We start from the raw sequence: 26644 nt of genomic DNA on the forward strand, positions 1-26644 counted from the left end.
GTAGACAAGTTTCTTTCAACCTCAACAGACATTAACGAATGTGGGCCATTTGTAAATGATATGGTGCCAGCAACATCATGAAATATCACAGTCTGTTGCTTATAGGGAGAAGAAAGCTGAGTTTTAACAAGAATAAGTTAGACAATACATATAAAACAATACCTATTGAGGAAAACATAGTAGATGATTTGTGCCATTAGCAGCTATTAGCCATTAAAAGCAGCACTTAGTTGGGACACAAAATTGAATATCCTTATATATAATATGATGGACATAGTAAGTAGAACTGAAGAAAATACCTTCTCTCACTCTAAAATAAATTAATAATTTGAGGCATACAATAACTGTACAGTTTCAAATCTGAGAGCAGTAGAAATTGTCTCCAAACAGGTGTGCATACTACAGTGAGTTAGTCCCATATTAAAAGAATCCTTAATTATAATACTTTTAATCCCAATAGTATAATTATAGAATCTCTCAAATTAAAAATAAATATGAATAATACTATAATATATATTTTGACTGCATTTCAGTTGTGTTTAATTTTATTTCATTTGGTGCACAAAACTTCTTGTTTCTCATCACAACAAATATAATTATTTTTATTATTTATATCATAGCCAAAGGAATTTGTCAAAGTTCTGAGCAATAAGAAAGAATGAGGGTAGAATGGAAACTGGAACTTATCCTTAGCTATATCATGAACTATCCACAACCACTGTTGTATAGCTTGACTATGAACAAGATGCAGTAAAACAAGGCAACATATAGTAGTAAAACAAAAACCCCAAACCAAAAAACAGTACAGTTAAAAGGCAAACGGGGCCTGATTCTCTTCTTGCTTACACTGACTTCACAACAGTGTTATTGCATGGACATCAGCAACATCCTCCTGGGTTATTACAATATTGTGAGAAGACAGTCAAAGTGGAGGGGTGGACACTATTGCTAGCAGGTAGCCTTTGTAATAAAAAATCATTTTTACAAGTGACATGGAAGTTGCTTGGGGTGCACTGATCAGGAGGCCACACTAATTGCATGAGGTGACCTAAATGTAGGATGCAATTGGATATCATCAGAAAACAATGAATTAGATTGTCATATAATAAATGTAGATCCAAACATAAAAAATGTTCATAGTATATTCATTCCATATCTAATCAAGCATATCACATTGTTTTTAAAGGTGAATTGATTTTTTAAAAAATTAATTAATTACAATACTGAGGAGCCCAAATCAGTAACAAAATTGCAAGTATTTCTGTCTATCAGCTCTTCCTGGAGACTATCGGTTCTTCTTTCACTTAACTACCCAAGACCTGAGTTCAGGGTACTGTGTTGCTTCTGCATTAGCAGATATATATACTAACATCTGTGCTGCTTTCGCTTTGATTTAGTATCTGATCTCATCATCTGTTGCAGGTGAAGTAGAACCCTGAACTCAGGTCTGGGCAGGTCTAAAAGATTTTCAAATCACCTTTGGGCTCCTAATGTTTAAGTATTAATGCCACTGTGTGTGCATAAGCTACGGCTGTGAATTCAGATTCCATAGGAACCCAAATAAATCCAAATACTTTGATATTTGTGTTTGTACTTGTTTCATTAACTTTTCTTGGCCCCAGGGAAATATTTGTGAGCTGAAATAACACAGTATCTGTCTTCTCATAATATTTGCACCTTCTAGGAATTGAAATAATGAAAAATGATTAGATCTTGCAATATTTTGCCTCCATAAATGAATTCCTTAAGCTTTACAAAGCCCATGGAAAAAACAGACACGATACACATGATATACACATGCATCTGATGAAGTGGGTTTTAGCCCACGAAAGCTTATGCCCAAATAAATTTGTTAGTCTCTAAGGTGCCACAAGTACTCCTGTTCTTTTTGATGATACACAAACTGCATCATATATACATATAAACTTTATAAATCTGTTGCAGTGCAGTCAGGTAAATAAAGCACAGGACTGGGAGTCAGTATATACCTGGTCCTATTATCATCTCTGCTAAATTACTGTGTCTCCTTGTACTGTGAATCCAAATGCTTGGGATTGGCAATAATACTGTGACAGTCACTTTCTGGTTATACGGCCATTGTCATTGTGTGTGGCAGAGTTTGTCCATATGTAGAGCAGAAAACTCTGTTACACACATAAGAGTATGTGTGACTCACTGAAGCAAAGTTTCAAGAGGTAAAAGAAAAACACTCAGCTTCTTTTTTCTCACAGAGAGGTAAGCGACAGCCATTAAAAAAACAAATGCTGGACATTTTCTGAAGAGAAAATCGCCAAATCCCAGTTCATTTATCATGACTTTAGAACAATGAGTTATTGACTAGTTTAATAAATGGGGGTATTAACCCTGGTTACTAAATCATCACAGTACCTTTATTGCATTGTGAAATACAGAGTATTTCATTAAAGAAAAACACTCAGAGTAGTGCATAAAATGGATTCCTGAAGTAGGATATGGCGTCCTGGCTCAAATCTGAATCAGAATGGGATGTTAGATGGGGTGAGATCTAAGTTACTACAGAGAATTCTTTCCTGGGTACTGGCTGGTGAGTCTTGCTCACATGCTCAGGGTTTAACTGATCACCATATTTGGGGTCGGGAAGGAATTTTCCTCCAGGGAAGATTGGCAGAGGCCCTGGAGGTTTTTCGCCTTCCTCTGCAGCATGGGGCACAGGTCACTTGCTGGAGGATTCTCTGCACCTTGAAGTCTTTAAACCACGATTTGAGGACTTCAATAACTCGGACATAGGTTAGTGGGTTGTTACAGGAGTGGGCGGGTGAGATTCTGTGGCCTGCATTGTGCAGGAGATCAGACTAGATGACCATAATGGCCCCTTCTGACCTTAAGTCTATGAATCTATTAATCTATGAATTGTACCACCTGTAGGGAAATGGGTGCTGATAGCACCAGTCTTTGAATAACAGAGATCTAATGCTCTTGATCTTTGGGAAACTTACACTAGCTATTCCACCAACAGAGAGTGAGGGTTTGGCAAACATGAGAACTTCTCCCCCTCTACAAGGGACTGGCCATTGAAATAATTTTACAGGAAGTGTTATAAATAGCCCCACACAAATGCTGCATTCTGCTTTTGAATCTCTGATCAGGCCAAAGCTGAGAATGGGCTATTACCTCCCTCATTTCATATGTGCAATTCCCACTGACATTAATGGAAGCTGTGTATACAGAGCAATGGGAGACTATTCCCTATCACTGCTAATGTACACTTTCAAAATGGGTCCAACACTGTTTAAGAAAGCCAATGGGACATGAAGAATTGAAATATTTGGCTAAATCCATGATCTCTCTTGTGAACTCACCAGATGACGTGGATAATCACATATTTGGGGGATGGCAGTATGCTGGCATATCATACATTAAGCGCAGATGTTGCTATCACCTCTCAATCCCATCACTTATTAGGAATTTTGGAGATATGGAGTGTGGATCTATGGGTGTTGCTATCACCTCTCAATCCCATCACTTATTAAGAATTTTGGAGATATGGAGTGTGGATCTATGGGCACAATTTGGACTTTATAGATGTTCATACGTGTTTTTGAAAGTCAGTTGGCTACAGAGATGTGGTATAAGTGCACCTCTCTTTGGCCAAGAAGTTGGGTGAGGGAGAGATTCCTACACAGTTTGAATCCATTACTGCACTCACAGTTTTACCTAAAAAGGGCATATCTACACTAACCGGTAGTTTGGCACTGCTGCAAATGATGCAGCAAGTGTCGATTTAGTGGGTCTGGTGAAGACATGCTAAACTGATGGTAGAGAACTCTCCCATTGATTTGTGTACTCCACCTCTCTGAGAAGTGTAAGGGAAGTCGACGGGAGATGCTCTTCCATTGACACAATGCAGTGTAGCCACGATGATAAGTGGAACTAACTATGTTGACTTCAGTTATGTGAATAACGTAACTGAAGTTGCATAAGTTAGATCCATTTACCCCGGTAGTGTAGACCAGCCCTAGTCAAAGTCTCCATCAGTATTGACCTTGGTCTTGCAAACACGTAATTGTGTGCTTAACTTGTGAGCACTCCCACTGGCTTGCATGGGACTGCTTGCATGAGTAAAGTTAATCACATGCATAAGTGTTTGCAGGATCAGGACCATTAGTGTTAACATGGAGAAGAAAGTTTAATGACAATTTTGTGAACACCTTAGTATAGCCTGAAAAACTATAGTAAGTTCTGTGAATTTGCTATTGTATCTGAAACAACCTTATCTATTAGATGGAACAAGAATAGAATACATTTTATGTCATAGATTTCAAAATAGGAACTTGCACATGTGGTAATAACTAGTGATACAGAGCATGGGCATCACATAGTTGAACTCAGGGCTGGTTTATGCTCGAGATATATCTCCACTGCAAATAAAAAAAGTGTGTTCTTAACATGAGTTAGCTAACAGCTAACTTGGGTTAAAATAGCAGTGAATTCATGGCAAGTTGGCTTTTAACTCAGGTTAGTGGCTTGAGTTAAAACTTATAGGGGAGTCTTCAGTTGAATTTAAGCTACTAACCTGAGTTAAAAGAAGAGTTGGGAGAGTTTGGGTCAAGGATACATGCAGGAACCGTTACTAAAACTCTTTCCATTTTACTGGTATCTCAGGCAGATGTTAAAAAGCAGCTACTAAAGTTAGACATTTTAAAATCAGCAGGTCCACATAACTTGTATCCAAGAGTTTTAAAAGAGCTGGCTGAGGAGATCACTAGACTAATAATGTTGCTTTTCAATAAGTCTTGGAACACTGGGGAAGTTCCAGAAGACTGGAAGAATGCTAATGTTGTGCCAATATTTTAAAAAAGTAAACGGGATGACCTGGCTAATTATAGGATTGTCAAACATCAATCCTGGGCAAGATAGTGGAGCAACTGATATGGGACTAGATTTATAAAGAATTAAAGGAGGGCATATAATTAATGCCACTAAACCTTGGTTCATGGAAATTAGATCCTGTCAAACTAACTTGATTTTTTTTTATGAGAATACAAGTTTGGCTGATAAGGGACAACTCAAGACTTGCAGATGCATGCTGGAAAAGAGAACTCTGACAGTAAACTGCTCAATGAAGAAGGTGGCCCTTGGAAGCATGTGACTATAAGAACAAGACAGAGGAAAAGATCAACTAGGGAAGGAGAAAAAGAGTTGAGGAACAGGTTCACTGGGTTGGAAAACTAAAAGAAAAAGGCAGAGAATAACAGAAGATGGGAGAGCAAAGCTAGCCTTAGAAGAAGATGGAAAGAGACAATTGAGATAGTTAAAGTTCAGAGCTCCAGAAAAATAGAGGACGACTCGCAGAAGACTGCAGGTGAAACAGAAGCCTAGAAGATTTACAGCCAGAAAAAACAGGAAGGGGAATGTCTGAGAGTCTCATCAATACCAGAAAGAGGCAGGTCTATATGACTGGAGATTTCCTGCTAAGAACAGACAGGTTTGTCACCAGAGCTGATCTGGAGAACAGAAGGGTGTGTTGTCTGGCAGGAGCTAAGATACTGGATGTGGACCTGAGGCTGCAGAGAATCCTAATAGGAGTGGGAAAGAATCCATTGATTGTCTTTCATGCGAGAACAAATTATAATGTAAGATTCTCTCTGGGATGCATCATGGAAGACTATGCGAGGCTGGGGAAGACACTTAAAGAAATGGAGGTTCAGGTGATTTTCAGTGGGATTGTACCTCTCGCTAGAGGATCAGAGCAAAGACAAGACAAGATTATACTGATCAACAGATGGCTTAGGCAGTGGTACTCTACCAAGTGCTTTGGGATGTTCAACCACTAGGAGGCATTCATGGACACAGGATGTTCTCATGGGATGGATTCCACCAGAGTAGGGAGGGTAATAAGACTTCTGGGATGGAGACTGACACGAGTGATTTAAAAAGCTTTAAACTAGGAATCTGGGGGAGACTAATATTAAGCAGATGGAAAATAAGGTTAAAGAGTATACAGAAATGGACAAAGGAAAATGGACTAGAACTACTGATGCAGGAAGTGAAACCAGATATAGGGATAATGGAAACCTGGTGGAATAGTAGTCATGACTGAAATACAGGTATTGAAGAGTATGTGCTGTTCAGGAAAGGCAGAAATAAAGGTAAAGGTGGTGGAGTAGCATTGCTTTTTAATGATGAGGTAGAGGATACAGAAATTAGAAGTAATGGAATGGATAATAAAACAGATTCTGTTTGGGTCAAAATCACTTTGCAGAAGAAAGGTAACAGAGACTCCACTGGGATAGTGAATAATTTGGATATGTAGAGACACTTTAATATTTTTAATGAAATAAATACAACTGGGAATTGTGTGATTATGGGAGACTTTAATTTCCCAGATACAGATTGGAGGACAAATGCTACTAAAAATGGTAAGGACTTAAAATTTCTGGTTGTGATAGCTGAGAGATTTCTTCACCGTATAGTCACCAAAACAACAAGAGGTGATGCCATTTTAGATTTAATATTGGTAAGTAACAAGGACCTTATAGAAGAACTGGCTGTAGAGGACAACTTGTTTTGAGTGATCATGAGTTTAAATTAAATGGAAGGATAAACAAAAATAGGTCTGCGGCTAGGGATTTCAAAAGGAAAATTAAGGGAATTAGTTAAGGAAGATGACTGGACTGAAGAACTCAAGGATTTGAATGTGAAGGAGTCTTGAAATTAATTGGTCTGCCAGAGTTAGGGCAGGTGACTCAGAAGACTGCTGAGAATGCCTAATTTTTAGAGGTGAATCCTGCTTAGGATCCACCAGCTGGGGCAGTTTGTGTGCGAGAGGGTGTTTGCTCTTCCCAATCTAGCCTATGGCACTAAGTGGCAGATTTCCAAAGGTATTTAGGCATCTAGGATACAGATAGGTGTTTAATGGGATTTATAAAAACACCTAAGTGAGTTAGATGCCAATTTACAACTAAAATTAAGGTAAGTAACCTGCTTAAGATGCTTTTGAAAATCCACTAAGTGTCTATCTGCCCCTTTAGGCACCTAAATACCTTTAAAAATCTGGCCCCAAGTGTCTAGCACTGGTCCCGACTATTGCATAGTGTCCCTTTAACATTATCTTGAAAAATGTGGCATTAAAGAGTGAATGGCCTTTTCATTAGTAATCTTTCAGTTCAAAGAATTATATTCTATGAATGTTCAATTCATATATTCCATCATTTCAAAGACTGAACATAGACTATGATGTGCTCTTTTATCTTGTTTTTCAAATAGATGAAATGGATAAGTTATATTATATTTCTGTTCAATTGACTATCTCCTTTATAACTGTGAAAGAATGGCTTGCAATACACATCAATAAGAAAACAGTATAAAAAAAGATAGTTCAGTACAATGTAGCAGTAACAATGACTAGCATATGCAGTAGTAGAGGATTACATTAAATTGTACAATGCTTCAGAAAAGCAAGCATTTAAATCAGTTACACGGAGTTGGGGAATGGGTTTATGCTTCTAAGGAGGTGGAGAAAGAAAGAAAGAAAGAAAGATGCTTTGAAGGGAGAATGGCTCAGTGTAGTAGATGAGCTGGTAGGCTGATTAAAGGAGTATGAAATTCTCCCATCATGGTAAGTACCACAGAAGAAACACAACACAGCAGGACTGCTGTGATTTTCCTCCAAAATCAGGAAGGTGGCGGTGGAGTGAGTGTGCAGGCCACAAAGGAGGACATTTTCTGTATTTAGTTGAGATCTTTCCACATAGAACACCATTGAGGCCGGAGAATAAGCAGGGCCACTGGGTCTGTGATTTTGCAGACACAGCGACCATAAACCCCTGCCTAGGGGAAACTCAGAGGTCACAATCTACTTTAGCCCAGGAGATTGAGTAGTGGCTACGAAGCTGTCCTACACCCCGCCTGCAGCTTGACAGATTGTGGATTTTATTTCCCCCCACCCCAGGCTCTAGAGCCACTCCCACATGCAGAACCTATTTACTCAGGCTTTGTGCACAGGGCCATGACAGTGGGTTAATGCTGTGGATGTGGATGTGTGTTTGTGAATCATCAGGATTGGAAAGAACAGAATTCCCAATACTTGAATTTCTCTGTAGTATTCTGCACAACTCCAATTAACACACTTCTAAACAAACTGCACTTTACCATGCACAGGCTTGAGGGGGAAAGCAGAATGTCAGGACGATGTTCTTTAAACCTAGTCTCATCTCAAACTCTGGACCACCCACTTCTCCTCCTCAGCCTTCCTTGTAAATTTACCTCCCATACAATTCCCAGTTCTTTTCTGACTGAAGGGGAGATCCATGGCTGAGACTGAAGTTTTCTTCAAATAACTAAATCACTCACCAAAAACTGACTTTCTAAAAATAAGTCCATTCATTTTAGCTTTCCTGATCTAAGCTGCAGTGACTGTGCCTTTCCGTGCCAGACTGTGTAAATGTCACACATGCAGACGAGTAACCCTGAGAGAAGCTGGTCTTTGACAAGCACGATTAGTTTTAGCTCAGCTTTTCTTGTGATGGGCTTAATTTAACCTCTGCTCTGTGCAGGGATTGGTGCAGAGCCACATTGTTCCAGGTGGAGCTTCAGGCGGGATCATGCTTCCAGGAGGCACAATCCTTCCTTTCAGGATCTCCTCAATATGCAAGGGGCGGGGGGAAGGCATGTCTGCTGCCCCATGCCTTAGAATGGTACAGTCTGCATTCAGCCAACTCTGACAGCCAGAAGGAAGGGGGATGTCAAGGTCTTGACCTGCCCCTCTCCCCTCTTTCCGTTTGTGGACACCTGTGCACCCCTAGCACTAAGAGGTAACACAGTGGTGCAAAGGCTTTTGTGTGTCCCCTCATCCTTGCAAAGCCACATACAGATGTTAATTTACTATGTAATTAACAATTCCACAGAAAGGTTTGGAGATAGTTTAATGTGATATGGCAGCTTAGTGCTTACCTGGAACTGGTGCTCTTTTATTGCAGCTATACCTGTAACAGGTACTGGGGTAAAATAGGCTTCACAAAGTGTTCTTTGATTTCCTTGAGATGCAGATGGATGCATGCTCAGTAAAGTTCTAAAGCATCTCTTTGCAAGGTAAAATAAAGGAATCTTTGTAGCCATTAAATACCTTCACTGAAAGATTTACTGCTGTAATCATGACAAAGCAAATGGGATGCTTTTGGCAGCAAAAACAGTCTTAAAAAGACACTAGGTATTGTTATTGTTTTCCTTGCAAAGTATAAAATACCTCAGAAATTACATGGTGTCACACAGCCTGCCATGGCCTATAAAAATGATGCACTGACTTTAGTTTTATAAAGAAAATTACACTGTGTTCCTCTTTGTGTTTCTGAGATATGGTACGGTTCCCCTAAACTTTCCTGGTAGAACAATGTTTGGTTGGAAGTTTTATTTGGCAATGAAATGATTATTTTGGGAATCAAAATATGAAGAAGACCATACAAAAATCTATGGCCAAAATATTCCAACCTTCGTGCCTAAAGTTAGGCTTGTAAATCCATATTTAGACACCTCATTATATGTGACTTCAATTTCAAAGATCTTGGGCACCTGCAGCTCCCTTCAACTTCAACAGGATTTGTAGATGTTTTGCACTTATCATAGAATCATAGAATCTCAGGGTTGGAATTCTAAAATTTGCTTGTATTTAGGTGCCTAAATATGGCTTTAGAAGCCTAATTTTAAGGACCCAAGTTTGAAAACTTTGGCCTATATTGTTTTTCTTTCCACCATTATGTTTTGTATGTCACAAAATAATACTTTTCAGAGTGGTAGTCGTGTTAATCTGTATCAGCAAAAAGAACAAGGAGTACTTGTGGCAACTTAGAGACTAACAAATTTATTTGGGCATAAGGCTTTAGCCCACGAAAGCTTATGCCCAAATAAATTTGTTAGTCTCTATGGTGCCACAAGTACTCCTCATTCTTTTTGATAATAATACTTAGCTCACATAATAATACTTAGCTCTTAATACTTAACAGAATTCAGGTCTTATGAATCCCAGTCCAGCACTCTAGCCACTAGGCCACTTGGCACCTGATTGGGCATCTCTCAAATAATCTGGGCACCAAATTCTCTTGAGGTATGGTGCCTATGAGCGGGATCCTGGCTGTAGCTAGCCAGCTGAGACTTGCCCAGCAAGTGTAAAGCTAGCAGAGTAGGCTATTGCATCAACCTCCTAAACCCCCTATCAATGCAGGCTGGGGCTGTGTCAGATTGGAGCTCTGCTGAGCCTCAGCTGGCTTATGGCTCCCAAGGGACCATATGCAAGGCTTGGGACAGGTACAGACAAACCCACAGAATCAGGGATCCATAACCAGCTCACCGACTGTTCCCTCCCATCCTCTTGCACTAAACAGAATACAGAAGCAGTATAGAATCTGCCCCAGTATGTGATGGGCTATGCTACAAATATTGAACGATCAGTTTTATAATATTTTAAATACAGTTTACTTATTGCAAAACATTGCCTTAATTCTGCATGAGGTACGTTTACACAGATCTCTGTGGCCCTTTAAAAGGAATGGGACTCTGTACAGGCAAAGGAGTCCGTTCTAGTGGATCCTAGTGCAAGACTGAGGTATAAATTTTAAAATATTTTGAATATGTCTTTAGGACATAGGAAATTATATATTATTTTTCAGACTAGGCTAAGTGTGCCAAACCTACAGTTATATAGGTGAGTGAACTGGTTCTGTCATTCAAATTTACAAAACTGGGTATGGTTACTGCATAACTTTTTTACTTCCTTTGATCAGGGGCTTCCTCTTGAATGCTTATACATCAATGACATCTAACATGCAAGCCTTTAGCACCTTTTCCCATAACAATATGTTGCATGCGGATCACTTAAGACAAAGATTTGGGTTTCTCATGTCTACACTTTGAATGCTATAGTGGCATAGCTACAGCGCTGTAGTTATGCTGCTGTAACTCTGTAGTGTAGACACCGCCTACAGTGATAGAAGGGATTTTTCCTTCAATGAAGAAGCTCCATCTTCCCAAGTGACAGTAGCTAGGTTGATGGAAGCATTCTTCCATCGACCTACCAGCGTCTACACCGTGGGTGAGATCAACATAGCTATGGTGTGGGTGGATTTTTCATACCCCTGAGCACTGTAGCTATGTCAACCTACATTTTAAGTGTGGAGAAGACCCTAGATTAGTATTTACTTCCATTGTATTTCCTAGAAAGTTTACACTGTGTATTCTTGGTGTTGTACCATAGCTTTCTATTTAACAAATAACTTGTCTTAGGACAAAAACAAACAAAAAACTAAAGACTATTATACTTGGAAAAAACACTATTTTAAACATACTTCATATATATATTTTTGGTTTGGGAAGTTTCTTACCTTTAATGTTACCAGTAGTTAGAAACACCTAGGTAATTCTAACATTAATAAAATAATATGTTATTGTGACTCCAGTGGTATTTCAAAGATATTATTCTGTTTTGTAAAGACACTCCCCTATGGGAAATTATGGTAAGTGAGAATTTTAATACCTTCTGTTTGTTCTAAAATACTTGCTTTTCACAGCATATTTTTAATATTAGAAGCCAATATTTATGTTTCTGACACTATTGGTCAGAAATAATATTGATCTTACAGTTAATAATAGCAATTCTAGAGTGATAAATTAATCAGAAATACAAATGGAACAGACCCTGACTTTTCCACTTAAGTTACAGTAAATAATCCTACAATTTTTATCTCTATTTCCCCCCATTTTTGTGTTTATGATCTCATCAGTTTTTATTCTCTTTATGTGAAGGTTTTGTTCTCTTCTACAATCCTGTTTGGAGGGATATTTTTATCCCTCACTGTGAGATATATATAGCTATTGATATATAGATATAAAATGAGGAATACAATTATATATAATTCCAGTCTTAACACTGTTCAAAACTCCTACTTTAGGGCTTGGCTTGTCATCCAAGGACCCCATTTTCCTAAGTACAGCCTTCCTTTCATGGACATAATTTGTGCACATACTTTTGAACCTGCAGTCGAATCACAGGCCCATATGTAAAGGCTTGCATCTCTTATACTTGTGCAAATCAGTCAGAAGTGCAAACACTCAGAATTCTGCAGTCCTGTCCACCAGACCCTCTCAATTCAGGCCCCCCTCAGTTCAGTTCCTCATCATCCCCACTGCATTAGTTCAACCCCACACTGCATTGACCCCCACTGCCATCAGTTCACTCTCCCAGCACTCACCCCATCTGCTCAGAACCCACCATCAATACAGCCTCCCCACCCCATCAGCCCCCACCCCCTCATTTCAGCCCCCTTGGAGCCCCCAGGCCATAGTTCAACCTTCCTGGCCTCACCTCTGCTCTTCTTAGGGTTCTTCACCATCCTCAGGCTTGGGGGCGGGGGCTGCAATGGAATCTCCTCTCCCACTTCCCAGGCTGGCAGGGGAGCAGCCACCCAGGGCTGAGAACGGGAGCCCTAGCCCCAGTTACAGCTGAAAAAAATCCCTGACCTTTGAGACATCTATCGCAAGATCATGAGCGGGCCTTAATTTTACTTACACATCACGTCTCTCGCGATAGTAATGTCTGCTCACTGTGAGTGTCCAGTGACAGTGACAGGATACTGCAGAGGGACGCTCTTCCAGGGGTTTGCATACTAGAGACATCCTGAGTTACCTGCAAAGTAAGGAAAGGACGGGCAGAGTTCTGTGAGTTTGTTGGATTAGCTAACAGACTGGACTGTCAAAGAGTTGACACACACTATCTCTTGCTGAGGCAGAAAAGTAACAAGATGGCTTAAAGCTCTGGATACCCTGAGAAAGTATCACAGGACCAGACTCAGGAAACAGGAGCCAGAACCAAAGGTCAGAGCCAGCCAGAGCTAGGAACCAAGCATGGCTGGAGTGGACTGGGCAGGACAGGAGCAAGGCTCTGAACAAGGCTGGTTCGGAGCTGGAGCAAGGCAGACAGAGGAGAGATTGCAGCTGCAGGTGTGTGCATTGAGTATCCCGTGCTTAAGTGTAGGCTGGCTTGCTTCTTCAGCCAATCAGATGGCCCAGCTTTGACTCAGTTATGTGCATTAGCTGCCCAGAGGCTGAACAGGGGCAACTGCAAGTTTTCATTCCTGACAAGAACCAGCCACACCAGCTTTGTGTCACTGTGACAGGGGGAATCATTAGCTGCGCCTTTAGAGCAACCAGAACAGGGTCCAAGGAATCAGCCCATGGCATAGACCAAAGAAATTTAAAAAGAGATCTTGGCCTATGTCTGAATTGCACACTGATTGTGTTTAACAGCAGTGCACTTATAGAAAGTCTGCTTGCGGCCAGATCAAATGAAAATAAAAGGGCAGGATGTAAGATTCGCAAAACCATCACAGTAATTACATGCGCAACTGTCCAAAAGGAGAGAGAGAGAGGATAGGTTCTTATTGCTTTAGTCACTTTATGTCTAAGTTTGACTTCTGTTCTCGCTCCCATTTCAGACCCACGTGATCTAAGATCATCATATAGCAATCAGTGTCACTTGTTGCACCAAATGCCTCAGAGGCAACACTGCGATTGCTCCTCCCCAACCTCTGTACTTGACAATCCAATACAAAAATGAACGCACCACTACAAACTGCTGCATAAAAGCAGCATCAACTATGTTACTTGTTTAAATACATTTCCAACTTCAGGAACAGTAGCCACCCCCACCCCCCAAAAAAAGACCAAAAGCAGGAACATTTCTGAAAAGGGACAGCACATACTCAGCAAGAGAAATAGTGGAGATGTTTTAGCTAGGAAATCATTTTCAAACTAAGTAGAATTGCTAGATTAGTAATCCAGATTTAAACTGTGCTTCTTAAAACCCAGCCTTTTAATGAGAGGCAATGTGAGACTGGAGAGAAATGAAGGGCTCTTTAACTGGAAAAACTAGGATGCCTTTGAAAAGTGAAGATGCTGGAAAGGAATGCATGTTGCTAGGTGTCATGTACATTCTATGTGTCGCTGGAACATTAACATCACTGTTATTTATAGAAAGGACAAAATTCACATGATTGGAATGAATCAGAAGATGACATGGAGTGACACGGGAGTAGAACCAGACAGCACCACTTCCCCCTCCTTTGTCTGTAGCAGAAACAAAGTACCTCAAAGCAAACCCAGTCCTGGGATTTAGGTTCCCAAGAAAACAAATACCACCCCACCCACCCCCCAAGAAATCCAGCCCATTGAGGTGTCCATGGGGAGAAGAATGCCTGCTGGAGCAATCTTTTTGGAGAAGCAGTAGGATACAGTCCAGTGCCCTATAGAGAATGGTAAGTCACCTTCACTGTGCTTTGATTTTTTTTTAAATCTGTTTTTAAAGGATCTGTGTAGACAACCTAGCGACTGAAGACTGCTTGGGAGAACAATTTTAAACCTGCATTTTTTATTATATGTTTTTGTCAAAAGATATATCTTACAAAGGAGATGGTGAGTTTTTGTTAGAAATGGCAGTTTATTGATATTAATTATAAAATGTCAATTAATTCCAACACCTTTTGTGCAATGAATATTACATTCTTAGCATAACAAAGGAGAACATTATGAGTGATCAAATATACTTGTTTGCGGTAGTCCGAGGATTCTGTATTGTAAAAAGGTCTATTCATGTTAGCATAGTGCTGAAAGACAACAAGTGAATTACAGCTTGGAAAGTGATGGGATAGACATAAAATCCAAGGGTCCAGAGGCCAACTAACTACAGGGACTCAGCTGAAGACAGAAAATATATGGTATGTATGTTTTCAATGGATTCTTTCATTCATCCTGCTAAGAAGTACTGAGTCCTCAAGTCAAATGTGGGTTAGGCTAGAATTTTAATATTGGAAGTCACTCCATTGCAGCAATTGGGTATTTGAAGAAGCTCCTAACTGAGTGTCATGCTGTGTGTTCAACTATGAATAGGGGGTGAATACAGAGAAGTGGTGACAGAAAACAGTAGCTGTGGCACCAGATATAGAACTACAGTAATAATACTGAGCTACTATTACTATCCATAGCTTAGATGTAAAATGTACTGAAACTGAAAAACTAAGGAACATGTACCAGGAGTAGTTCTGTGGCTGCTTTGATAAGCTTGAAGGGGCACATTGACATTAAAACCCATTTACACCAGTCTGGCAGTGTATAGAGCCCTTCAAGTGGGAGTAAGTTACACTGTCAGAGCGGTGTGTGTAGATGAGAATCTGGACCTTTAACAACAAGGCCATAAAGAGAAAACAATGATATAATCTGATTGTTTTAGAGCAAAGGACAATCGATAGTACTTTTTGAAGCTGTTTTTTGCACAAAACATAACTTATTGAAACAAGGTTTGTAAAGAACTATATATATAAGTAACATATATTTTATACACAAATCCTAGATGTGATTTGTGGATACTTATTAACTGCTTTTAAGATTGATGAAGCCTAAGGTGGACTTCAAAAGGAAAGGGACAGAGGCCACTTTATCTGTGTAAGCAGCTAAACTGAACCAGTATATCTGTAGACTGCCAAGTGGTTTTAATCAAAGATGTACTGAAAATCTTGAGTGGACATGTGTTTAGTTTCTGTACTAGAGGGGAACAATCCTGTTGTAATATTAGATAAAAGGAGGGAAGGATGAATAGTTCATACATGTGCTCGAAGATTAAAAGGAGAAGAAAAGCTCTTGAAAAAGGAATGGGGACAGACTGATTGCATGCTCACAAGGTCTGAAATTCAGCCCACTGCCAGGACCTGCAGGAAGGCCCTATGTACCACTTCACCCCCACTTAAGATCTTAACATAAAATTTAAGTGGGGCATAGGCCCTCTGCAGTGGATTGAAATTCACCCCTGATAATATTGTAAGGAATTGCTTTCTAAAGCCAAAGGGACTAAAAGGCCCAAGTTTGCTTGAAGAAATCTTTCTTGCTACAATGTTTTGCAAATCTGTGAAAGCCATGGAAAAAAGCAGATTGTTCAAAACAAATATGGGTCAGATCTTTTTTGTTGAATTGGGACAGACGTTTTATACAAATACAATGCTGTGAAATCTTTCATGTACAGTAGTTTCCCCTACAAATTTTTTTTTTTAAATTGACCATAGGAAAAAAGTCTAGATTTTTCCATCAAAACAGCCATCTGCCTTAGTCTTCTGTCAACTGCAAGTCAAGTATATTGTTCAGCCACTCTCCTTTGCTGGCACATTAAACTTCCATAGAAGAGAACAGTAAGCTTCTGTCTACCTGAGAAACTATCAGATTTCATCTCTGGGATTGGTATTAGATCCTTTGGGAGATGCAAATAGAATTTTAATTTTCTTAGAGTTTCATGCACCATTTGTTGTTTATTCCTTCATAATAGTATTATTTTCATTATGATAATAGGATTATATTTGTCAGAACATGTGTTGTCTTCCACAGCGTAACCTCACATTTTCCCCCAGGAAAACAAGGTAGGCACTGGTAAAGAAAGAATGTGAAAACTTTAGCTAACTGTAGCAGGTTACAGGTGTAATATAGCCCTGTAACCATAAAGTTTTAATTCTTGAAAGTAATGGTAATTATCATTGTAGTGAAATGGAATTTAAAATGTATAAGTAAAGATGGGATTAATACATTGCTACACAATTTATATGTGTAATGTTACACACACAAAATCTAATAAGTGTCTTGAGTTTCATTTCAACTGCAAGTATCAGAGAGGTAGCCGTGTTAGTCTGGTTCTGTAAAAGCAGCAAAGAATCCTGTGGCACCTTATAGACTAACAGACGTTTTGCAGCATGAGCTTTCGTGGGTGAATGCCCACTTCGTCGGATGCAAGAGTCACTTCAACTGCAGTCACTTTTTAAGCTTATATTGGTTATGTAATTGTTCTAGTTGAAGTAGATGTTCAGCCACAAGATATTTTAGCAAAGTTAACTTCTCAATGTGGAGCATTCAATAAATGTTTTAAAAAACATAAGATGGATTCTGATATGTCTTACACCAGTGTAACTCTACTAATTTCAATGAAGTAACTCCTGATTTACGCTGCTATAAGAGGGGAGGAGAATCAAGCCTGACATGTTTACTCATTTTGTGATTTAAACTAAAGGGGCAGTTTTCAAAGGCACATAACTCTTTTGTACCTTCAAAAATACCCTCCTAAATACGTGTTTGCAAGGTATCATGTGATGACATTTATTCTTCTTGTTCACAAATTGGTGTCGTCTCCAAAATTTAATTTAAATTTATTTATTTATTAAGAAAGAAAGATTAAATTATTTTTATTACTACTACTATTCTGAAGGCAATTTTTTCTGGATTTTATTTTATCTTTTCTTAAATTACAGTTTGATTCACAAGTCTGTGATCTTGGTGGGAAAATATGGTTCCTATTCACTGTGGTGAATGAACTACCCAAGAAACAACATATGTACGTTAATATAACATGCATAAAAATATGTGCATCTTTTCAGTTTCTGTTTTGAATGCAGTCAAAACTATTCTGCATACTGGGGTAATTGTATGACTCTTTGAAAAGATTTATAATGTTAATGTTGTTTGGATAGAGAAAAAAACACGAGTGCAAATACCAGCCTAATTTCAGCAGTACAGGTGTGTAATAAGACCATATAATTAAGCCAAAGATACATAATGATTTGTTGTTGGTTATGCATTTACAACAGCTGATGAGGTTCTTCATGTGTGGTTCATGAGTTAAGAAAATTCCCTATGATTCCACTGTTAACGAGGAAGATTCCTTGTGGACTTGAATACAAAAACATTCTGCACCTTTTATAAAGTGAAATCTCAGTACCGCCTGTTATTTAACTTCCATGTTACAGCAGCTTTACATAAATATGATTAAAAACATGTACATTCATGAAAAGGGTCATTTTTGTCCCTATAAAAATAGAAAGGGAAAGATATCAAAATGCCTGGCTTCTAGCAGTGTGCTTAGTGTGATATACCAGTGTGTTTAATCACCGGGTTACACAGAAAGTATGTTTTACTGCTAGGCTCTTTATATCACAAAATTATTTGTAAACAGTGAACTAAAATTCTTTAGAGAAGAATAAAACAGGCATAAACCTGGGATACTTAAAAACCATTAATCAGACAGCAGTCTGAATATCATGGGTTTAGTTACTTCAGATTCTACGCTATATGCCTGATCCTTCACTGCTAGGGTGACCAGATGTCCTGATTTTATAGGGACAGTCCCAATATTTGGGGCTTTGTCTTATATAGGCACCTATTATCCCCTACCCCTTGTCCCAATTTTTCATACTTGCTGTCTGGTCACCCTATTTACTGCACCTCACATGGTCATTTACACCTATGTAACGGGAATCTAAAATGCAACCATGGTGTGAGCAGAAAATACTTATTTGGTAACATTTCACACAAATGCACATGTATTTACATCACTGAGCCTGATTCTCCATTATATTGCTCCTTGTTGTCACGTACACCTGTGCAAAGTGGGTGTAGAATGTTATCAAATCAATATTCTTCCATTTGCTCACACAAACATGGTGTTTTATACCCACTTGGCACTGACTTTGCACATATGTAAATTACTACACAAGATGATGAGCCAGGCTCTTTGAGCTTGATTCTAACCTCACATCGATTTTACACTTGTGTAAATGCATTGATTTCAACAGAGCTACTCCTGATTTATACCAGTGTGATATGAGACTCTGGTTCTTTGACTTCATCAAAACATGCATTTGTGTGTGCCCAAAGTTTAAAAAGCAGTTCTATACAAAATAATCTTGAAGTCTAAGCAGAGTCCAATATTACAATGAATACCTGCAGAATATTTGGTTCATTTTTCCTGATTTTTACATACCAAAAATATTCTAGAGCAGTTTTTTTCCTGATAAACATCTGAACTGTTTATGGCAAAAGTTGAATTTCTTGGTAATACTGCAAGTTTAGAGGATTTTTTGTTCAAGTAAACAAAATATGGACAAATAGGCTAAAAAAGTAAAGGCGGTAACAGACACTTCATATCAAACCAATACTCCTGGAAGATAGATCAATAACATAGGCTTGTTTTTTCAAAGAGCTAATACACTGATTAAAATTATATTGCACTACAGTGAGTACTACAGTAGTAACAGATGTGATATTATCAGGGTTTGATAGCATTTTCACATAAATTATTGCATAAGCACTGTTAATCATCATGTACAGGTGGTATGCCACCTGTTTAATTCAGTCTCAAGCTGATTTACACAATGTTGAGGCTAAAAAACAACAACAACCACTCAAACTCTCCAAACCTGCACAAAATTAGACTTATACTTACATATCAATTGAGTACATACAATTATTATTCCATTCAGTTTCAGGGAGTGAAAATAGCCCCTCACTGTCAGGTATTTCTTTAATCAGTAACTTGTAATGCAGTGCAGTGGTACTGGTGATAACAGATGGTGTCCAACGTGAATTTTTTCCTACTGTATAAATAGGGATGAGTTAATCATTTGTGTTCTTGAGTTCCAATTGTAAAAGATCAGAGGGGTAGCCATGTTAGTCTAGATCTGTAAAAGCAGCAAAGAGTCTTGTGGCACCTTATAGACTAACAGACATTTTGGAGCATGAGCTTTCGTGGGTGAATACCCACTTCGTCGGATGCATGTCCACGAAAGCTCATGCTCCAAAACGTCTGTTAGTCTATAAGGTGCCACAAGACTCTTTGCTAATTGTAAAAGATGCATTTCTCCACCTTGAGCTACAGTGCATGTAAAAAGTCCACCTCCCTTTACATGCTAATAAGCTACTAGTGGAGGTGTTATTTAGACCCATTAGTAATGGTCATAGAAAGCGGTAGGTATTGGAAATGGATGCAAAATATGGAGTGTGGGGGCAGAACATCACCACTTTTTTATGGAGAAATCTGCTTCTCAATACATTTGTTTCTAAATAGGTCCATTGGAAATAGGCAATGTGTCAATTGGGACACATACCCAGGGAGAAGGAAATGGGGCAAAGGCATAGACTGCAAAAATATGGAACCCTAATTCTCAGGTCTTCTCTGGTGGTGAAAAGCAGCCAGAAACCTGGTCTAAAGGTCCTCCTGAAAGGGAATAATCCCTGGTGGCACAAAGCCACCACAGTAGCACTTCACCACCCACTCAGGCTTCCCGGGGTTCTGAGCCACAGTGTGACTGCAGTGGCCACCATCTACGGTATTAGCCATAACTTTGCCATGGCTAATCAGACACGACAAGACACAATGTGTGGATGTATATGAGTGCAAACAGCATGGATACAATTTTTAAATGTGGGTGCCTAACGTTCATTTCCTAAATCCATACTTAGGCACTGAGGTTTGAAAATGTTGCAATAAATGGGTGCAAATGATCATGTCAAAAATTATTTTGAAAATGTGGGCCTTATCCACTCTTTTCTTCAGTTTCTAGGACAGCTGTGAAACTAAATGTCATCAGTGTTGGTAAAACTTCTGAGATGCTCAGATAACAGATACCATGTAAGTACAAATTATTATTATTACGGTACAGTATACATTAACAACTTTGAAAAACATTCTCTCCCTTTTTTTTGTATATATGCTTTAAGAAAAACGCACATCCTGTTGGAATTGTTAGAATGGAACATTCCATCCGGAGAAATTATTTTTTTTCCCCACTTTGGTTCATCGGCCAATCAGGATTCTTCCATTGCACAACAAGAAACTCCTAGCAAAAGAAGAAAAGGGTGGCTCAGAGCATAGGGGAACTGAGAACACTGGTTGGCTTGAGAAGATGTGAATTATTTACAATAATGTACAAAACTTTGAGTCAAAAAAGGATAACCTTTTAATGGCACATTTTCTGCTTTTTATTAACTTTTTAAAATACTGCTATAAAAAGATAAAAAAATGAAAGAAGTTAAAGCAATAAATCTCTTTCAACTGATAAAAAGTTTAAAGAAATTTTCACACTTGAAAAAACGGGAACATTTTCTATGAAAAGCAGCTTACCTGTAATTTCATCTTTTTCCTTTGAAATGGTTTCAGATATTTGTGTCTGAAGTAAATGCTTTTTCCTCACAATGCACCTTCTCTGGCAGTTGGATTCTGTGGTGATGTCACCTTAATCCCCGTGGTTGGTAAACATCACACTTTGTTGCCATGGAGTGAATGTGATGTCATAAATTCAGTGTAATGATTTCATTACAGGATCAAGTATGAAGAGAAAATGGGCTGGGAAGATGAAAACTCAGGTTTAAACACAATTATCTGTGATGATTTGCAAATATGGCATTTTAAAACTCAGATGAAAAGGTAAAAGACATCTGTTTTCCATCTGATACATCTGAAAGTTTCCTCTTCTTGAAACCTAGGATATACAGATTTAAGGATAAAACTCCAGTACTGCCAACTCTTGTGATTTTATTACGTGTCTCACAATATTTGTTGTTTTTTTTCAAAGCACCAGCTCCTGAAGTCATTTGATTACAAGACAATCTCAGCTTTCACTGCAAACAAAAAATATACAGTTACTTGGTAGTAGAGAAAATCTTGAAAACTTGAATCCTAAAGGCTCAAAAACCAGAAGACAAAGAACAAGACACCAAAATAGGTTATTTTTAAAAAATCTCATGATTTTTTTGAATGTTTGGGGCTGGCAATACTGCAACTCCTTCCTCTACCTGTTAGCTTGTCCCTAAATATTTCAAGGATTTTCCCGCAGTGGTGCTCATACTTTCCATGCAGTATAAAGTAGCTAGGCAGAGAGGAGACTATTCTCTTATCTCTCCCACCCCTCATTTACATGTCTATATTTTATTAAAGACTGACAGAGGATAAAATAGAATGGAGCATGGCAGAACTCCACTTAAAGAACATAAGAACATAAGAACATAAGAAAGGCCGTACCGGGTCAGACCAAAGGTCCATCTAGCCCAGTATCTGTCTACCGACAGTGGCCAATGCCAGGTGCCCCAGAGGGAGTGAACCTAACAGGCAATGATCAAGTGATCTCTCTCCTGCCATCCATCTCCATCCTCTGACGAACAGAGGCTAGGGACACCATTCTTACCCATCCTGGCTAATAGCCATTTATGGACTTAGCCACCATGAATTTATCCAGTCCCCTTTTAAACATTGTTATAGTCCTAGCCTTCACAACCTCCTCAGGTAAGGAGTTCCACAAGTTGACTGTGCGCTGCGTGAAGAAGAACGTCCTTTTATTTGTTTTAAACCTGCTGCCTATTAATTTCATTTGGTGACCCCTAGTTCTTGTATTATGGGAATAAGTAAATAACTTTTCCTTATCCACTTTCTCAACATCACTCATGATTTTATATACCTCTATCATGTCCCCCCTTAGTCTTCTCTTTTCCAAAGTGAAGAGTCCTAGCCTCTTTAATCTTTCCTCATATGGGACCCTCTCTAAACCCCTAATCATTTTAGTTGCTCTTTTCTGAACCTTTTCTAGTGCTAGAATATCTTTTTTGAGGTGAGGAGACCACATCTGTACACAGTATTCGAGATGTGGGCGTACCATGGATTTATATAAGGGCAATAATATATTCTCAGTCTTATTCTCTATCCCCTTTTTAATGATTCCTAACATCCTGTTTGCTTTTTTGACCGCCTCTGCACACTGCGTGGACATCTTCAGAGAACTATCCACGATAACTCCAAGATCTTTTTCCTGACTCGTTGTAGCTAAATTAGCCCCCATCATGTTGTATGTATAGTTGGGGTTATTTTTTCCAATGGGATTATTTTTTCCACTTGACTCCTACCTTACATCAGGAGCACATTTCTCCCTGTCTTTTCACCTCTCATTTACTTTAAAGTTTTCCCAGACTCTGCTATTTCCAGCTCAGAATGGGGGGGTCCAATCACAAAGCTGCTTCTCCACACTTCACCCACAGTGCCAGCCTGCTCCTCTTCCCCTCAGTCCCAGCTCTGAAAAACAACATTCCCAAGCCCCTGCCTGACCTCTCTGAAATGTGTCCATAGCAGTGAGAAGAGTGCTGAGTTAGGGTCACTGTTCATTTTGTGCTCCATGTTTGCTTACAGGAAGGGCAGAAGGCCTTAAAAGGCAGGGCCCTGGTCATGGAATGTAACATAATTCTATAGAAATGACTCTAGAATCCTATTACACACAAACTTACTGTGTTAAAAGAATGTTATTTAGATTGGTAAATCAAGCAGTCCAAAGTTAGGAAAAGTCAGTAATCTGCCTTAACTCTGCCCCCTCCCCATGCACCCATCCAGTGTACTGAATGAGGCAGGGGTCCTCTGGAAAAACATAGAATATGATCATGTAATTCATGATCGTATTATAATACATCCACTCAAGGGAGCCGAATCAAAGTTGCACAACAACTGTAAATCTGGAATTTCCTAAATTTAGCATGCTGATTTCCTAACCTTAATAACGTTCTTTCAACAAAAAATTTGTGTGTGTAATTTCCTAGAGATGAGGGAGGGGGATTGTTTTGTTTTGTTTTGGTTTTGTTTTTTTTATGGAAAAAGGTAAACAAAATTCTATTATGTATAACCATAACAACCATCCATCACCATCCATGTTTGAACGCTGAACCTTCAGCACTGCAACACAGACTGCTACCACTGGAGCTACAGGACTAACTACATTAGCAGGCACCAGGCTGAGTGGGGAATATGTAGCTGTGGGTGGTTAGGAGAAGTTCAGCCTGGCTTTCTTTCTCCCACTCCAAGAGTTGGTTGGAGTTCCTGCTCCGTGTGGTACCCCAAAATGGGCTGCTTGGATATGTGCTGGGTCTATGGAGTCACTAGGCAAGGCCTGGCACATCTCTCCTCCACCCTAGCTTCAGCTGCTCTGCCAGCTCCCAGGCATTCCCCCTGCAGAATCTGCTGCTGCTGCTTTATCAGCTGGATGGGTTCAGCCTTAGAATGTTCCTGTTCTGTCATTTTTTTTGGCATGCTGACAAAATTTTCCTGAGGCATGCATATGACAGAAGAGGAAAGCTGATTTTCTATATTTATCTCAGCAAATCCTGAATTAAATTTAACGGGATCAAGAAAAGGCACTTTTCTAGCTGGAGGGCTTTGCCCCTGCAGAATTTCAAAGACATACTGCAAACAACAGAGGTGTTAGAGCGTCTCAGAAAAGGTCCCAAGTATCTTTTATAATGTAAATTGTTAGGCGACTTACACAGGAGGCACTACAAGTGCCCCTGTAACAATCACAACATGGAATAGAAATCTGTATTCTTACTCTAGAATTTCAGAGCCATCCTGTATAATTTCCATATAGACTATTTAATAGATATTTACCATAGAAATCAAGAAGTTAGTTTAAAATGTCTATAGGAAGATCATTCTCTATTAAATTCTTTAGGATTTTCCCATATGGGAAAAGTGTCAGAACAGGCCCTTAGGGAATGTTGCTATTCAGAGTAAGTAAGATTCCTGACCTGTCTCACCACATTGTTCCCCAGACGTGCTCTTCCTCTGCTGGCAGTTCCTAACCTGACAGTGTGGTTGGGAACCTGCTGTGGGAGGCAGGTACAATTCATTAGTGGGGAGAAAACTGGCCAAGTGGGTGGCAGTAGGGAGGTGTGTGGAATTATATATTGGAGGAGAGGAAGTGAACTAGCAGGGTGTATGGAGGATGATCAGGGAACCTGGCTCAGCCCCTAGGAGGGATGGGGGGTGGAGGATGAGGATAGAGGCTCTTGATGGGGGGGGAAGAGTGAACTGAAGCTGAGACAAGTACACTTGTCTTCTGCTTCCTACTGCAATTTACTGAGTGCTCTCTAAGGTCAAGGCTGCACAGTAGTTTCAGACTTAACTTACTGTTCTTGTCTTTATGCATCTGAATCAGACACTGGGCATTGCACAGATTTTTGTGGTTAGTACTCAGTAAAGTGGCACTGGAACTGGATAATTCATTATAATAAGAGTGAACATCTCTGAGCTTTTATTTGTTAAAAAAAAAAGAGCAAACGATATTAAACAGATTTTCCTAGTTAGAATTGTGTGTAAACACAGTAGTGGTACTGTATCAGTAACATAGGTGGACTGTTTTTATTACATGCTGTTAGCCCTGCTGAGTGGGTGCAAGATGTGATTGATTGTACATGACTGTCACGTAGGTGTGTTGTTTACCTTACTCTCCATGACTGCTTCTTGTCCCAACATCAGCAGGTGTATTTACATGATTTTTCATAAAGGCCCAGAGAAAGCATTCCTGGGAGTGGTCACTTACTGTGGGGACTTGTTTAATTGAAAGCCTGAATCTGACTAAGTTCCCACTCTGATGTGATCTGACAAAAATGATCATAAGATAAAATTGCCTCTTGCTGATCCCCACCTATGTTACATCTCAACTTGCTGCAAGATTGAGGCAAACTACACCAATTTACTGCTCCCAACTGCCTGATAATGGACACTTTGCTGTGCACTCTCCCTTCATTACAGCACAGGTCAGGGCTGTTAACAGGGGCTCTTGCCACTTTTGACAGATAGTCACTACCAAGATGAATGGCACTAGCCACATGACCACTTAGTACTATGCTTTTCCTTTCTAGCACCTTCAAAGCACTTATATTTTTAAAAAACTCACTTCATCCTTTAACTCTTTATTAACTAGAAGAATCAATAGAAATCTGTTGAAACTGACCTCATGCAATTCTTTAAATTTAATGTACACATAGCTATGAATAAATATTCCTCATTTGCTGTAAGCCTATTTCAAGGGATTCATTTAAATGCTGATGTTAAAAACAATAAATTTAAAATTCCCATAGGACTTTCAGCTGTTTTACCCAGCTTATCTGTATCTCTCAATGCCACTTTCTAGCATGATGAAATATATAGTGTCACAATACTAATCATCATATTTTGCCTTTCCAATGGCCATCGTTAGTTCTTGATTGATGGCCTATTGAAATGTGAAGTATTTTACCCTTTCCAATTTTTCCCCTGCTCACTTTCCGCTTTAAATAATTCTTATTATACTTATAAAATAACATATAGTGGAATAAAATAACAACATGCAACCCCCCGACCCATCATTACAAAGCGGCTTAAGTGCAGACAGTTAAACATTACAAAATGGAAAATCAACATTTTTCATTCTGAAAATGTCAAAATGTGATTTTTTGACATTATCAGAACTTTTTTAAAATGTTTTTTTCCAAAACAAAATTTCAGCAAAATCAACACAATTTGTTTTGGTTTTGTTTTTTTTATGGAAAAAGGTAAACAAAATTCTGTTATGTATAACCATAACAACCATCCATCACCATCCATGTTTGAACGCTGAACCTTCAGCACTGCAACACAGACTGCTACCACTGGAGCTACAGGACTAACTACATTAGCAGGCACCAGGCTGAGTAGGGAATATGTAGCTGGGGGTGGTTAGGAGAAGTTCAGCCTGGCTTTCTTTCTCCCACTCCAAGAGTAGGTTGGAGTTCCTGCTCCGTGTGGTACCCCAAAATGGGCTGCTTGGATATGTGCTGGGTCTATGGAGTCACTAGGCAAGGCCTGGCACATCTCTCCTCCACCCTAGCTTCAGCTGCTCTGCCAGCTCCCAGGCATTCCCCCTGCAGAATCTGCTGCTGCTGCTTTATCAGCTGGATGGGTTTATTGTCTGATAGAAAACGGTTCCATCTAAGTTTTTCTGACCAGCTCTAGTATTCAATCACTGCTCTTATGCGCATTGTTTCT

The 26644-nt window shown here is 39.2% G+C and overlaps 1 long non-coding RNA gene across 3 annotated transcripts in view; it reads right to left on the reverse strand.

The window, feature by feature from the left end:
* LOC123364507 overlaps positions 1-23035 on the reverse strand; it is a 47624-nt gene extending 24589 nt beyond the window's left edge. For all 3 annotated transcript variants that reach the window (XR_006577137.1, XR_006577136.1, XR_006577135.1), the window contains exons 1-4: positions 22922-23035; positions 20951-21447; positions 19274-19424; positions 12536-12652 (exon numbers count right to left, since the gene is read on the reverse strand). This is a non-coding gene — a long non-coding RNA (uncharacterized LOC123364507). The remainder of the gene's footprint in view (positions 1-12535; positions 12653-19273; positions 19425-20950; positions 21448-22921) is intronic.
* Positions 23036-26644: the final 3609 nt, after the last annotated feature.

Source organism: Mauremys mutica, chromosome 2 (genome assembly GCF_020497125.1).
Source record: "Mauremys mutica isolate MM-2020 ecotype Southern chromosome 2, ASM2049712v1, whole genome shotgun sequence".
Lineage (NCBI taxonomy): Eukaryota > Metazoa > Chordata > Testudines > Geoemydidae > Mauremys > Mauremys mutica.